This window comes from Vigna angularis, chromosome 1 (genome assembly GCF_016808095.1).
Source record: "Vigna angularis cultivar LongXiaoDou No.4 chromosome 1, ASM1680809v1, whole genome shotgun sequence".
Lineage (NCBI taxonomy): Eukaryota > Viridiplantae > Streptophyta > Magnoliopsida > Fabales > Fabaceae > Vigna > Vigna angularis.
In genome coordinates, this window is record NC_068970.1 from 51,432,921 (window position 1) to 51,447,619 (window position 14,699).

A 14,699-nucleotide genomic window follows, 5' to 3' on the forward strand; every position below is an offset into this window, starting at 1 on the left:
ATAAAAGAAGGAAGGGCCACCACCATTGAAGGAGAGACCAGAACCACACGACCAAAGTCACATTTCATATTATATTCAAATGTAAGATATGCTGAATTATGGGCTGTAACTGTCACGGGAGAATTCTCTTGGAGATTTACGGACCAGCAATGAAGCTTTGAGAAGCTCACGGCCAGCCAAGGTGCAGTAGCGCTTCATTCATGCACCCAGTAAAGAAGAGATCTTTGTCCAGCAGCTGTAGCCTTCACAATAGAGAACGTGCAGCAGCCACACTTGGCTCGTCCAACAGCAGCATCACGTAGGTAGCGTTCCAGAGCTGGAAGCGTGATAACCAAAGTCCAGCATGAAGGATTGTCAGCAAGAAATGAAGAGCCACATACATGTAGATGCATTGTCCAACCAGTAGCAGTGGTCTTCACGGAAGCAGACCAGCAGCAAAAAGGTGGTGATGACTGGAATGTTCAGAGAATGGATGTGCACGTGATGGACAACATGGAAGTGAGAAAGGGTTCCCCATCTGCAGAGAAGTTGGCAACAAATATGGAGGTGGATGAAGAAGCCACAATCACGGCCTGCACAATCAAGCAGCTTGGGCAGCAGCATTTTGGAGGGGACCACATTGAATCAAAAGAAGGTCACGGTTTTTACTGGAAACTCACGGGTTTGGGAGGCCAGCAATTCACGTTCAGAATTCTGGCTATAAAATGGAATGGGCAGCAAAGGAGAAAGGCATTAGATTTTAGGAGTAGTTTAGGAAGAGAGCAAATACGGAACTGTTTTATTTTCTGCAGCTTATTTTTCTACCTCCCCGTTGGGGAGGTTTAGGATTTGTCTAATTTTACAATTTCATGTATTTGGTTTTAATTGATGTTAATTGCAAATTTCATTCTGTCAGTTTTCTATTTACGGTTTCAAAACTTCATTCACATTTCTCAATTTATTTTCACTGCACCCGTTGATTTACGTTTTCAGAAAAAGTTAAATTTCATTTTCATTTAAATGTTTTATTTTTACCGTCTCTTTATTTTACCGTTTATTGTTTTCTGCATCGTTAAATTTTACTGTTTCTGGATTTTTACTGTTCCATTTTTACCGTGTTTAAAATTTATTTCAAAAGTTTTTAAATTTTGTTTTATTTAAAATTCAGTTGTTTTTAATTTATTTTATTTTTCAGTGTCAAAAACATCCACAAACCCCCCCACTTCGTGTGTAAAATCTGAGACTGAACCACATAAATTGGTCCTTGAGAGACGACCTAGGAGTCAAATCCTAGTAATATACTGCATTAATTCGTGCACATCACTCATGATGATAAGAGCTCGGACCCACCTTCCATAGATGAATCCAACTCTTCTTAAGTGTTCCTAGCCATGGCTAGGGCATATGCCATTAGTTTTTCTCTCATCTTCATCCTCTCTCGAACCCACACAGTAACCCGCGACACCACAATTTGTTATTCTTGCTATATTCGTTCATTTGTTTTCCATTTTAATAACAAAATAATTGATGATGTTGATGTTGATGTTGATTTTTATTGGAGGGTTGTGTTATATCTTTTCCCTTCTGATTGTTATTAAATTTCACTTTTAAATTTTAGAATTAGTAGTTTATCTTTAGGGAGATTTGATATTTTGACTATTAAGTTGTCTGGAAATATTTTCTAGAAGAGAAAAATTGTTATGTGGATAGGGGATTCCGGAAGGGGTAAGTCATTGTCCATAAAATGGATTTCTGAAATTAGCTCTTAAAAATAATTCTAAAAACATATTTTTCACTGAAAACAATATTTATGAATATACTTTTCACCTTCTTGCATATAACCAACGTCAAAATACAGCAAAAAATTAAGCTCCTATACATCATACTAAATGATTTAACATGAATAAATTATTGAAGAGATTATGAATAAATAAAATTGTTGTTGTTGACTTTGTCCCCTTATTCAAAAAAGAGATCACTGCTTGTTTCCTTTCGAATGTTTCATATTGATAAGCATATTTTCATTTCATTTTTGTAAAAAGAATAAAAATATTCTAACAAATTACACATCTTCTATATTTGAGTAGACTGTAGAATATTGAGTAGTTTCCAAGAAGAACTGCATTGATATACCAACTAATTAAAAATCAACCAGAAATTAGTAAATTAGTCATAATAACGAACCTATTAGCTCTTAATTGGACCAGAAAATTACTTTCTAAAGTAAATCATATCATGTAAGTTTATTCTAAACAATTCACATCTCCAACTTGTTTGGTTAATATAAACATGATGTTGTCATTCTAATTTATCATTTGCCGTAGAAGTGAAATTAAGAAAAACAAAACACACTAATTTCAAATTGTAATTTAAACTTAATAAATTTGTTACCACCACGCTTATAATTTAACTTCTACTCCTTTCATTTCTATGATTTTATCAAAATTGGTATTAAGAAACTAAATGTTTTACAACTATTACGGACTGATGCTAACGTCTTTTCGTGGGGGCTTTCTTGTATTTTTTTTTTTGAAATTATTGTAGACTTTAGTTTTTTAATAATTTAATAACAATCAGAAAGGATAGGATATAACAAAGTTCTCCAATCAAAAATCAAAATCAACATCATTAATTATTTTATTATTAAAGTGGAAAACAAATGAACAAGTAGAGCAAGAGCAACAAATTGCGGTGTTGCGGTTGCTGTGTGTAGGTGAGAGATGAAGATGAGAGAGAAACAAATTGGATAAGTGAGGAAGGTAGATTAGGATTAGGTGGGTGTTTTTGATTTTTTTCAATTGGGGCTCCGTAGGGATGACAGAGAGAAGGTTGGAGTGAGAGAGATGAAAGAGAAAGGGTTGAGAGGACCGAGGGAGGGGAGAGAGGTGAGTAAAGGTTTGGAAGTTTCTTGTTTTTTTTTAGTTTTGAGAATGAAAATTATTCAAATATCCTTGACCGTAAAACTTAGAATCTATAATATATGAAGGTTTGTCTATTAAAACCCGATACACTCTACTAAAATGAACCCACTAAAAAAAGAGCTTACGTACATTAGTAAACCCCATATATATATATATATATATATATTATATAGTTATTAATTTCATCTCTTATTTATTTTATTTATGTTTTAGATATTTTTATCTATGTCTAAAAGTTTATAAATACATATGATTTCTATAAAAAAAATTTATTAAATTCTCTCATTTTTTTATAATTATTTTATAATTGTTAACATATAATTATTTTTATTTTTTTAAATTTTATAAAATTGTGTGTATTTTTATTTATGAAAATATTTATATTATATTAATATTGTTTTATAATAATAATAACTTATTTGATTTTTTTTAAGATTGATTTTTTTGAACAAAACATTTCCAAATGCACTTATTAGATGTTAAAACAAAACATTAGTTAAAAATTTATTTATATATAATATTTTTTAAATAGTTTATCAAAATAAATTTGTAAAAGCTTTCAAAACAATAAAGAATTAAAATGTTTTTACAATTGTTTTCAATAATTTCTAGACATATAAAAAATAACTTATTTTGAATATGTTTGTATCGTGTTTTTAAACTTAAATAAACTCAATATATATTATATTTTTAAATTTTCCAAATAATAAAATTCCATATTTAAAATATGATTATAATTAAAAATTTATTTTAAATAAATTTTTTAAAATCAATATTTATATATTTATACTTTTAAAAAAATATCAATAAAAAATTACTTTATGTTTAACTTTAAACAAACTCAACATATATTATATTTTAAAATTTTTAAAATAATATCTCATATATGATTACAATTAAAAAATTATTTTAAATAATTTTTTATAACATCAATATTTATATATTTATATACAGAAAGAAAAAGAATATTAGTAAAAAATTTCTTTATTTAAATTTAAACAAATTCAATATATATTATATTTTTAACTTTTTAAAATAATGAAATTATATATTTCTATTTATATACAATTAAAAAATTATCTTGAATAGATTTGTATAAAATCAATATTTATATATTTCTATTTAATTAAAAAATATTAATAAAATATCATGCAAATTTTGAAAATTATTAAACTTATAAAACAAATAAAAGAATAATTAAAAAATGAATTAATTTAGTTTGGGGCCAGTTTATTCTAACCCTATCTCAACTTACTTTATGTGGAATTTTAGAGTTGAAAAAAACCTCTATTAAGTGAACTAAAAAAATGGGACTTGATTTTAGAAGGAGTCAGGATTATTCCATGGACTAGAAGCTCAAATGACACTTCTAATTGCAATGATTATGACTAGTTTAATTAATGTATTCTTTGAATTTTTGTTATGAAACAAGTAATAATTTTACTACAACCTTTGAACGTTAATGTGTTACTTCATGATCTTCTTTTAACTTTTAACTTCTTATTGTACCTTCATATATTCTTTTTATACACCTCCAATATAAAAAAAGTTATATTTTACCTTTCTAGACCCTGTAATCTGAAAGTCACTTTTAATTTTTGTATTACACAATTCAGAAGTTATTTTTTCCTTAAAAAGTAACTTTCAAGTAGCAAAAGTTCAAAAGACAAAAAAAGAGTTAATCAAATTATGCAATTCAAAAGTGAATAATAGTTTCCAGATAATTAAGAAAAAAAGCAGCTGCTGAATTACATAATTTAAAAATATTTCCTTATGGCCCAAGCTACTTATAATATTTCTACAGTTAAAACGGGGTTATCCACCTCCAAGACCCAAACAACAAGTCATTATGATTAGTGTTAACTGGCAAGGGATTAACCTTAAAGGATTCTATCAAACTTAAGTTTAATGTAAAACAGAAGTGGAATTATATGTTTACTAGTGGTAGGCTTTTGGAAAATTGAAACCAAAGGAATTTGGACTACTTTTGCTGCGAGGAGAAAGATAAAGGAAATGTAGGTATTTCTTAGAACAACTTTTTATTTTTTATTTTCTTTTAATTTAATGGTTATACATATTAAAAGCAAATGGAAAAGAAAGTAAAATATAATCATTCTGAAGTTATTTTTAGAGTAACTTTTTTTCTTATATAAAGTATTTGATTGAAAATATTTTTACCAGTACAGAATTAATAATATCATAAATTTTTGTAATAATCATATTACACGTAAACTAAATAATTAACATACAACAAGATAACTAATAAAATCTATTAACATGCAAAATAAATCTAACGTAGAAACATTAATAACCGTTTATAGTGTTTAGTATCTTAAAATTCTAATAGTTTATGTTCTAACTAAAAGTACCTAGATATTGTATTTAGGTTTTAGTTAAAGTATTTAGAGTTGATAATTTATCTTAATACTTTAATATTCATGAATATATTAAATTAGGGTTAAAAGTCTATCTTAAAAGTTTTATTAAGCGATTTTTTACCCTAAGTAACATTATTTATCTCTTAAAATTTGGACAGCTAAAACCAATTATTAATCCCTACAATATTAACTAATAATTAAGTCTTATAATCATATTCCTTTTAACAAAATATCAGTCTAGTTACATTAATACAGAAATCTCTCATTGTATAATCAAGTAGAGAATTAATTAAATTTTAAATATAAATTATATTTCTTTTTAATAAAATATCACATAAACTATGTATAACTACAGGAAAATTGTCAATTACCGAAGGATTAATAGCGACAGCCTACAAGCCTTCGGTAAAGCTGAATTATCGAAGGATTTTTCGACGGTCATGTTAGGTGTAGATTATCGAGGGTTTTTGGCCGTCTATATTAGCACAATGACTTTAGTGGAATATGACCGCCGGTATATTTCTCAGACTTAATGAAATAACAATTTGGGATTTCCGTCTCCCATTCTACCAAATTATATTTTTACGAAAGCTTCCCCCAAGTGAGAAGTTCTTCCCTTACTCTTCCTTTGTCATTCAGAACCTCCAAACCTAACCATTGTTGTTCGTTTCGCCCTTCCCCATTTTTGTGAAATTGGTCTTCAATCGTTGTGTGTTAGGTTTCTGTCGTGGAAGGAGAGTGTCGGTGAGGAGGGTGGTGGTTGAGGTGAGGGATTAGGTTGTTGCGAGGGGGCTATTCGAAGGGGTTTCTTGACAAGGTTTCTGTCGCGGTGTGATGAGGGTGGTGTGGCGGCGTGACCAGTGCTTCCGGTATCGTGACGAGGCCAATCTACAGGCTCTGTGACGAAGGGCCTTTCGCTGCGTGAGGAGGGCTTTGATTATCGCGAGGGAGGCTATTAGACGGCTGATACACCTAGGGGGTGTCACTGCCGTAGAGGTGAGTTCTCTATTTTGTGAATGATGAGGACTTTGTTGATGAAGGACTGATGAAGAATTTGATATGTCGTTGTTAAATGTATGCAATGTTATATATTTTTCTTTGAATTGGTTTGGTACTTTATTCCGTGAATGAACAATGATGTTTAAATTATGTGCAGTAGGTTTGCTTTGAAACCTTGGCCCGTATGATTTCATGAACTTAAAGAGTAAGCTTAGTTTGCTTTGAGACCTTGGCCCGTGTTGTAATAATATATGATTATGTAAATCCTACTTTCTCTACTTCTCTTTCAATTTACTTTATTTCAAGCTTTTCGTTGTGGCTTATGGTGGCAAGGATTTAGTCTTGCAATGTTTTCTAGAATTACTAAGGGAGTCCTTAAATTATGTATTTGTTTTGTGTAAAGAAGGTTTATCAGAAGCTGCTGACCAAGTTGTAAACCAAGTTGCACCCAAGCTGTTAATTATGCTTTGTAGTTCTTAAGAGTATGGGAATGAGGAAAACTTAATATGAATTGGTTAAGTTCAATTATAATATGCTTTGTTCTCATAAAAGTGAATTAACCCAAAGATTAAGCAACTTGAATTGACGATAGTATAAATTCTTTTGTTCTAAGGGTGTAGTGAGTTATGTAATGACATATTGATATGATAATCTATTGTGGAGGGGTATTTGCTTATGTAGTAGGGAAGATGAATTTAATTTAATGATATGTTGTGTAGTTTTTAACGTTATTAGTGTTCTTTGAGCTGTTAGTTATGTTTGAAGTTGTGGAATTGAAATGAATGCTATGTTATTAGGTTTTGGAATGGAACGTCTGAACCTAAGGGAGTCTTTTTAAGCTGGCTGTTATGATATATCTGGGTGGGATTAATCAGAATTGGTAATAACTTTAAGTGTACATGTTTCTCTACAAATGAATTTGGTCTGATATGGTTGTGTATCTGGGAATGTCCTAAGCTTTGTTTAATTATGTTTAGTGTAATTAAAGGTTTGGATTCAGTTTCTTGGCTAGTTTAAATATGTTTGGGTATATCTGGGACTAGTTGGAATGGAAATAGAAAATGTTTAGACACATTTTCATTTTGAATATAATAACATTGAAAGTAAGTTATTGTTGAGTGGTAATGTAATTTGTTCATTACTGTACAAGGTTTTGGTGTTTTGATCTAGGGCTGAGGCACAATTGGTGAAGGGCTGCAGTTGAAGTCAAGTATCCAAGATTTCAACATTTCCAGGTACGTAATGTTCGCAGTTTCATCATTATAATTGAATTTTTTTAATTAATTTCGCAGTTTGACCAATTTGAGCATGTATGAATTGCCTGTTTTGCTTATTATAGCCTTCATGAGAATTAAATTCTGCAAGTCGAGTATGGAAACTTATGTAGATGCTTTATTTTAGTTTGTTGCTAATTGATCTGTGTAAAAGCCTATACATTGAAGACACTTTTGTGTTCTCTAATTTCAAAAACTATAACAATTGATAACAAACTTAATGAAAAAGGAGATAAAGTACATGCTTTAGGGTTACCACTAACAATAAGAATGTGTATTGTACACTTCTTCTCATATTTTCCTTTTATTTCTTTCTCCTTCATTCTGCTCCTGCCAGGACCATGGCCCCCCCTCCCCCCACCATGCTCCTTCCTTTCTCATTTAACTTCCACCCAAAAATCATACGCCATGACCATGCCCCTTCAACATGCACCTAGGGTCTCACATATTTCAACCACTTGTTCATCCCATATCTATGCAAGAAAACAAAATCTCTCTTTCTGTAACATCAAAATCTCTCACTTTTTTGTTTTAAAACTACAATTTAGATGTGTCATGTAGTGATTGCTTGTTCCTCTCGGCCAAGGCTATTCAAATCTCACTTCTGAATTGTCTTAGGGTGCTCTAGCAAGTTTCTTTTAGAGGATAGACACTCAATCTTACAATCCCTCAACTATTTGGCTTGTGTCTCAAAATTTGGCTAGTGAAGTTGCCAAATTTTCACTCTTTTTCTCACTACAGAATGATGTTTCAGGAAGCTATTTTTCCTTGCTGTATAGGCACTTAGATCAAGAGCTATACAAGTTTCCAACCCTCAAGATGCTACCACTATCTACACAAGTGTTGTCTGGTTCATTTTTTCCAAAAAAATGACTCACAATTTGGTGGTTTAAGACACGAAATGTCACAGCAGTGGTTGTAGTTCAAAACTAATCACTCCAGCAACTTGATTTAGTGATTTTAAACTTTTTCAAACTTTGAATTGGCTCAAATCCAAATTGTTACTCAAAAACACCTTGCCACTTCCCAATTTTAACTCAAAATTGATGGTTTAGTATACTATTATGCACTCAAACCATTATATCACTAATTGAACTCTGCTAGCAACTTTTAAACATCATTTTAGACTTGCTCAAACTGTCACACAACATAGAAATGCTAGCATTCGAAATCTAACTTTGTTATGGCAAAAAATATGGAAAAATCACTCCATCACACCACCAAAACTGAGTTTAAAAGATTCAATGGACTAGGCAATGTTAAAAGTTACTGTAGAATGTGTAACTACACAAGACCAAGCTGGAAAACGGTAGCTAGGTGGAGTTAAACTCAAATTAGACTCACACACAACTCAAACAGCACAGTGCAAAGTTGAAATCTGAAATCTGAATGCTTATTTAATGCTGGTGCAATATCAAGCTTCTGTTTCAGTGCACATTTCTTGGTTCTACACCTTAGGACAAGTTTGTTTGATGATTTTACATATTTTTGAAGTGATAGCAACCCCTAATAATTACAAAATTGAAAATTGACTATTTGAGTTGCTTGAAATCTTATTTCAATCACTGTCACTGTTTTTCCATCAAGTTTTTTCACCGTGCTTGCTTTCTTTGATTGTGTCTTAGGTGCTTATAATCTTCTAGCTGATTATCCTCAATTAGTTATAGTGAATTAGGCCTTCCTAGAGTCCTTGTTGTTGCTATCCTCTTTTTCATTCTTTCAAATCTGATTTCTAGTGCTGTTTTTGGTGCATTTTGCTGCATATTTGACTATAACAAGAGTGATTTGGTTAATCTTGCTGTCTTTGTGCATTTCTAACATTTGAGCAAGTTTAAATTGCCATTTCAAAGTTGTTTGCACTATTCATTTGGTCATTTTTCAGTCTATATGCATAATCACCTTTTAAACCATCAAAATTTGATTTAAAATGGAAGTGAACCAGTGATTTTTCATTGCAATATGTTTCTTGGCTGTTTAAGTGTTTGCATACCTTCAAAGTAATGATATAAACCTGCTTGAAGCATCACTTAAGCTATTGAAACACTTCCAAGCATTTTTTGGTTTGAAACCACCATTTTCAATGTCATTTTCTGGTGCGGTGAGCATTTTAAGTGTTGTTTGACAATTTCAAATATTTAATCTTCATTTCTGGATTGGAAAAATCTGGTTTAGTGTTTCCAAATATAATTACATGATCTTTGCACTGTAATACAATCATAAATAGCAAAAGAAAACGAAGCAATCCAGTTTTGGTCCCAAAACTTTAAAATCACATAATCTGAAATTCATTGGGACATTCATCAAACAGTTTGCAAAATAATCAAACAGTTTCAAAATCACCGTTTGATCATTTCATTCTACCAACTAATGTCAGACAGGTTTATTATGTGCCATATCCACCATTCTGCAATATTGACAAACGTGGTTGGGCTGTAGAAATACAAACCAAGCCTAGAGGTCGCATTGACTCAAATGTGGTTGAGGAAGATGTTGCCTACCAACTTGACCAAATGTCACAAGCACAAGAAATTATTGAAGTTGAACATATAACCGCATTGCACGACTCTGATGGTGATGGAGAAGAATTACAAGCAGCAATACAAGGTGATGATGATGATGAAGAAGAAGAAGAAGAAGAAGAAGAAGGAGAAGAAGAAGAAAGAGAAGGAGAAGGAGAAGAAGAAGAAAGAGAAGGAGAAGGAGAAGAAGAAGGAGAAGGAGAAGGAGGAGATCATGATGACGATGATTGAATGTTGGACATCTATTGTAGCAAATTGAACTATCATTTCAATAGAGTTACGTAAAATACCATCTTAAAAGTTGTATGCAATTATTTTACATTCACTTTAACTTGTAGTGATCATTCCTTATTCTTTTGTATTGTTTCACTTTATTTGTAACCATTTCAATGCAGTAATGACAAGACAAGGTTCAGAACGTCCTGTTAAAGGAAAAGGGGTAGCAAGGCCTAAAAAGAGGCAACGATAGACACCAAAGTATGTACTTAGGGTGCCTGCTACACTACCTACCCCTACAGTACACCCTCCTCCTACCCCTACAGTACACCTTTCTCCTACCCCTATAGCAGACCCTATTCCTCCTCCTGTGATTATAACCCTCACTCCTCCCCATGTGCTTATTACCCCCACTCCTCCCCCTATGCTTATTACCCCCACTCCTCCCCTTGACCCTACTTTTATACCTTCTTCATCTTCTATATCGCCTTCTAAGACTGTCACACCATCTACTGATCCAGATTAAGCTGGTGATGGTGAAAGTGTTGACCCGCCCCTCCATGATCGACCATGGATTGAGCCATATGGTAAAGAGTAAGATTTTAATCCTTTTTTTAACCATTTTGATGTTTAAAGATTGCCTTAATTCAAATGACTTTTATTATGCAGGTTTATTCCATCTAGGGTTGCTTCCCAGACCATCACACGATCAATTAAACAACAGTTTTTAAGTCCATGACCTACTTGGGGAGCAATATCTGTAGAGAATAGAAAGTCATTTTGGCAGCGTTTTCAAGTGAACAACCCATTAAACTAATTGTCATTCTTATTTTAGCATGTTCATTAATCAATATTTATTTTGTTTAATGTTACAAATGAAGGTGCAGTGGAAACCTGAACATGAAACACATATACAAAGAAATTTCCACATGAAAGCATCCCATCGGTTGTCAGAGATGTTTAGGGATGCTCGCAATGCAAGGGAGCGCCCTTACTGGTTGGGCGATCACATTTGGAACTCTTTACTGGCTCATTGGAATTTAGTAGAGTTTCACAATAAGTATGTCAAAGCTCAGAGGAACAGAGCTTCTGAAAAGGGTGGCACCCTGCATACTGGGTCGATCACGATTCATGAGCATGTCATTCGTATGGTAAACTTTAATTACTTTTTTGTTTCTTTCATATATAACTTATTGCGAATATTATAGAGTGAATTGAAACAAAGTAAAAACTAGACATTGAAGTAGATATGCAAACGAAACTTTTAAAAAAAATTGGACACAAAACGGATAAGAAATGAACTCAAACGAAAGCAAACAAGTTGGACAAGCATGCAACGTTCGCTAGCGCGCGATAATTGAAAAATGCTTGTCTACTCTACTCTAACATGCAATTCCTAATAAGGATCAAGCTCATGGCTCTAGATACCACATGATATGGAAGTGCATGCCTAGAGAGAAGTATACTAATGACATTTAAAATAATGAATGGGAAATAAAAGCGGAAAAGAGAAAGGAAGAGAAAACTTATGACTCGTAGACACGCCACTTGAGAGAGGACTCCATGATAAATGTCGAAGAAGGACCGTCACTCGCTTTGCGCAAGATAAGATCTGCCCAAAATGGACTAGAGACAGAAAACTATCTCAAGAGGAATGCAAATTTGCAATTCAACTCAAAGAATTCATTCAATTTCGAAGTTAATCCAAAAGGAGACCCTAAGCCTTCTTATATAGCCCTTGGAGTGAGTTTGGAGAGTGGAATTAAGAGATGTGGGACTTCTAGTCTCAAGGTCGGCCAGTAGCTCCTAAGGTGCTTTAAGTACCACATTGCTTAATTCCCTTCATCCTAAAGGGTTTATAAGCCAACTAGTTTCCTAAAGTTCAAAACAAGAAGAAAAGCTATGCAACCTTGCACTTCCATCTAAGACGCCTTTCTTCCTCTTCTTTGCTTTTAAGACCAAGCCGTGAGAGTCCCACATTGCTTGTGCTTAAAGGAAAAGAAGGGTTTATAAGTGTTTATTCTACTAGAACTAATGAAAAGAAATCAAAGAGGCAAATACAAGCCTTTGAAACCTATTCTACTTTTTTTTACAAATGAGTAAAGAAGACAAGAAGTAAAATGATTTCCTTTAGCCATGCTTCTTGTCATCCTTTTATTCTCTTCATCACTTGCCCTCTCTATGATCACATCAGGAAGGGTACTAATGAATTCGTTGATGAAAGATCTCGGAAGACTCATGTAAGCAAATAACACTGTTACTATTAGTAATTTTTCATTTATGTTATTCTATCATTCCCTAACATTGCTTTTAATGTTTGAACAGGAAGAATTTTCTATGATACTTTCACAGGTTAGATCTGAACATGGGTCAGCTCCTACACCGGATGATGCGAGTAATGCAGAAGACGACATCCGTAGGACACAGTGTTGGGTCGACATCGTTGGTGGGAAGAAAAAGGGACGAATATACGGTGCAGGACAACTTACTACAAACTATACATCATCGAGAGGAGGTACTCTGAAGCACCAGCCTTCTTCTTCCACCACTATTGCTGGCAAGGCCGTTGTCCGCCTCACGCATGCATTGGAGCAACGTGACCAGGAAATCACTGGTTTGAGAGCAGAGTTTAGAAACTTTAAGGCCCTAGTGATGAGTGTGTTGCCTGAAACTTCACAGGATCAGTTCATTATCCCTCCGATCCAGCCACGACCCTCCCTCAACAGCCCACATCAGTCCAACTCTCATCAGTCCAGCTGACATCAGTCCAACCCACACCAGTCCAACCATCTATAGAGGAGCAGGATGATGAAGATCATTCTGATGGTAACTATGTAGATTATTAGTTTTATTTTTTTATTGAACATAGTTGTTATAGAAACATTTGGATATTAGAACATTTGGATGTTAGATCATTTGGATGTTAGACCAATTGGATGATTGGATGTTAGAACATTATCTTAGATTGTTTTATGTTTCATTTATAAATACATGTTCTATTGGTGATTGGATGATTCAAATGTTATATTGTTTTTCTGATCAATGATTGGATGATTGAGATTCACATTATGCAGGTCTGTATGTGGTTGAAAAATGTTATGCAGGTCTATTTATGCTGTAAACAATTTATGCAGGTTTGTTTGGTTGGATAAGAAATACAATTGTGCCTGAGATTTGCCTGGAACTTACTGAAGGCTTTACCGAAGGCTTTAGCCCTTCGGAAATATCTGAGGGCCTTTGGCCTTCGATAATTACCGAAGGTTTATGCCCTTCGGTAATTACCCATGACCTCTAGTCCTTCGGTAATTATCGAAGGCTAATGCCCTACGGTAATTACCGAAGGCTAATGTCCTACGGTAATTACCAAGGACTTCCGCCCTTCAGTAATTACCGAAGGCCAAAAGCCCTCGGTAAATGTTAGCGACAAGAGATTTATCGACGGTATCACGGTCGTCGCTAAGCCTTCGGTAAATGGTCACTACCGACGGTTTCTGATTGTTACTGAAAAATTATAGTCATCGGTAATGTCTTTTTTTTTTTTTGTACACATATAGTTATCAAACTAGCAATCCAACTTAGAAAATTATTCGAGTTTATGTTCTCACACTCATTTATCAAAGTTAACTTAATAGTAAACTTGTTTTTAGAGTAAACTTGTCGTAAATTCGAGTAAACTCCTCATCCAACAAACGAGTTGACGAATCCATGTAACTTTTCTTCAAATCCGAAAAGACAATAAAGATTATAGTTTCTTATACGAAATTAGCTCGACGTTCTTCTCCTCCCTTGTGCTCGTGATAAGAGTTCCAACCTCTTTATGTTGTCACTTGAGACTCGTCACGCAATCATTGATGCAGTGTAATTCAGTTCTAATTGTTCTTTGTTATCTTGTTGGTAGTCTGATGTCGCAATGTTCTTGTGATTGTGTTGGTGATGCATCTTTGTCATACTCATGCAATTCATATGAGTTCGAGTAAAGTTTAGTAAAGCTTTGGGTTTCCTTTATTCTGTTATAGACTTTTGGGCTTTAGTCTACGACCATTTTGTTGTTTTTAGTATATTTTATATAAAATGGTGTAACTAATTATATTTTATTATAAAATAATAATCATGTTAGAAAAATATAAGAAATACTTAATAATATAATATAATAATCTAATAGTAACAATAATATTTCATTAAAAGAAATTTAAAATTTATTTATAAAATTATATAACAATAAAATATTATATTATTTATAAATATTTTAATATTTTTTATATAAAGTATAAAGAGTTTAGATTCAAGTCTATAATCCTGAGTTTGTAATATTTCCACAAGTTTACATAAATTCTATAATTTAAGAGCCTTATGTACACGTGTTTATCAAAGTTTTTTCCACAAATTATTGCATTCATCTTCTACTATTTATTT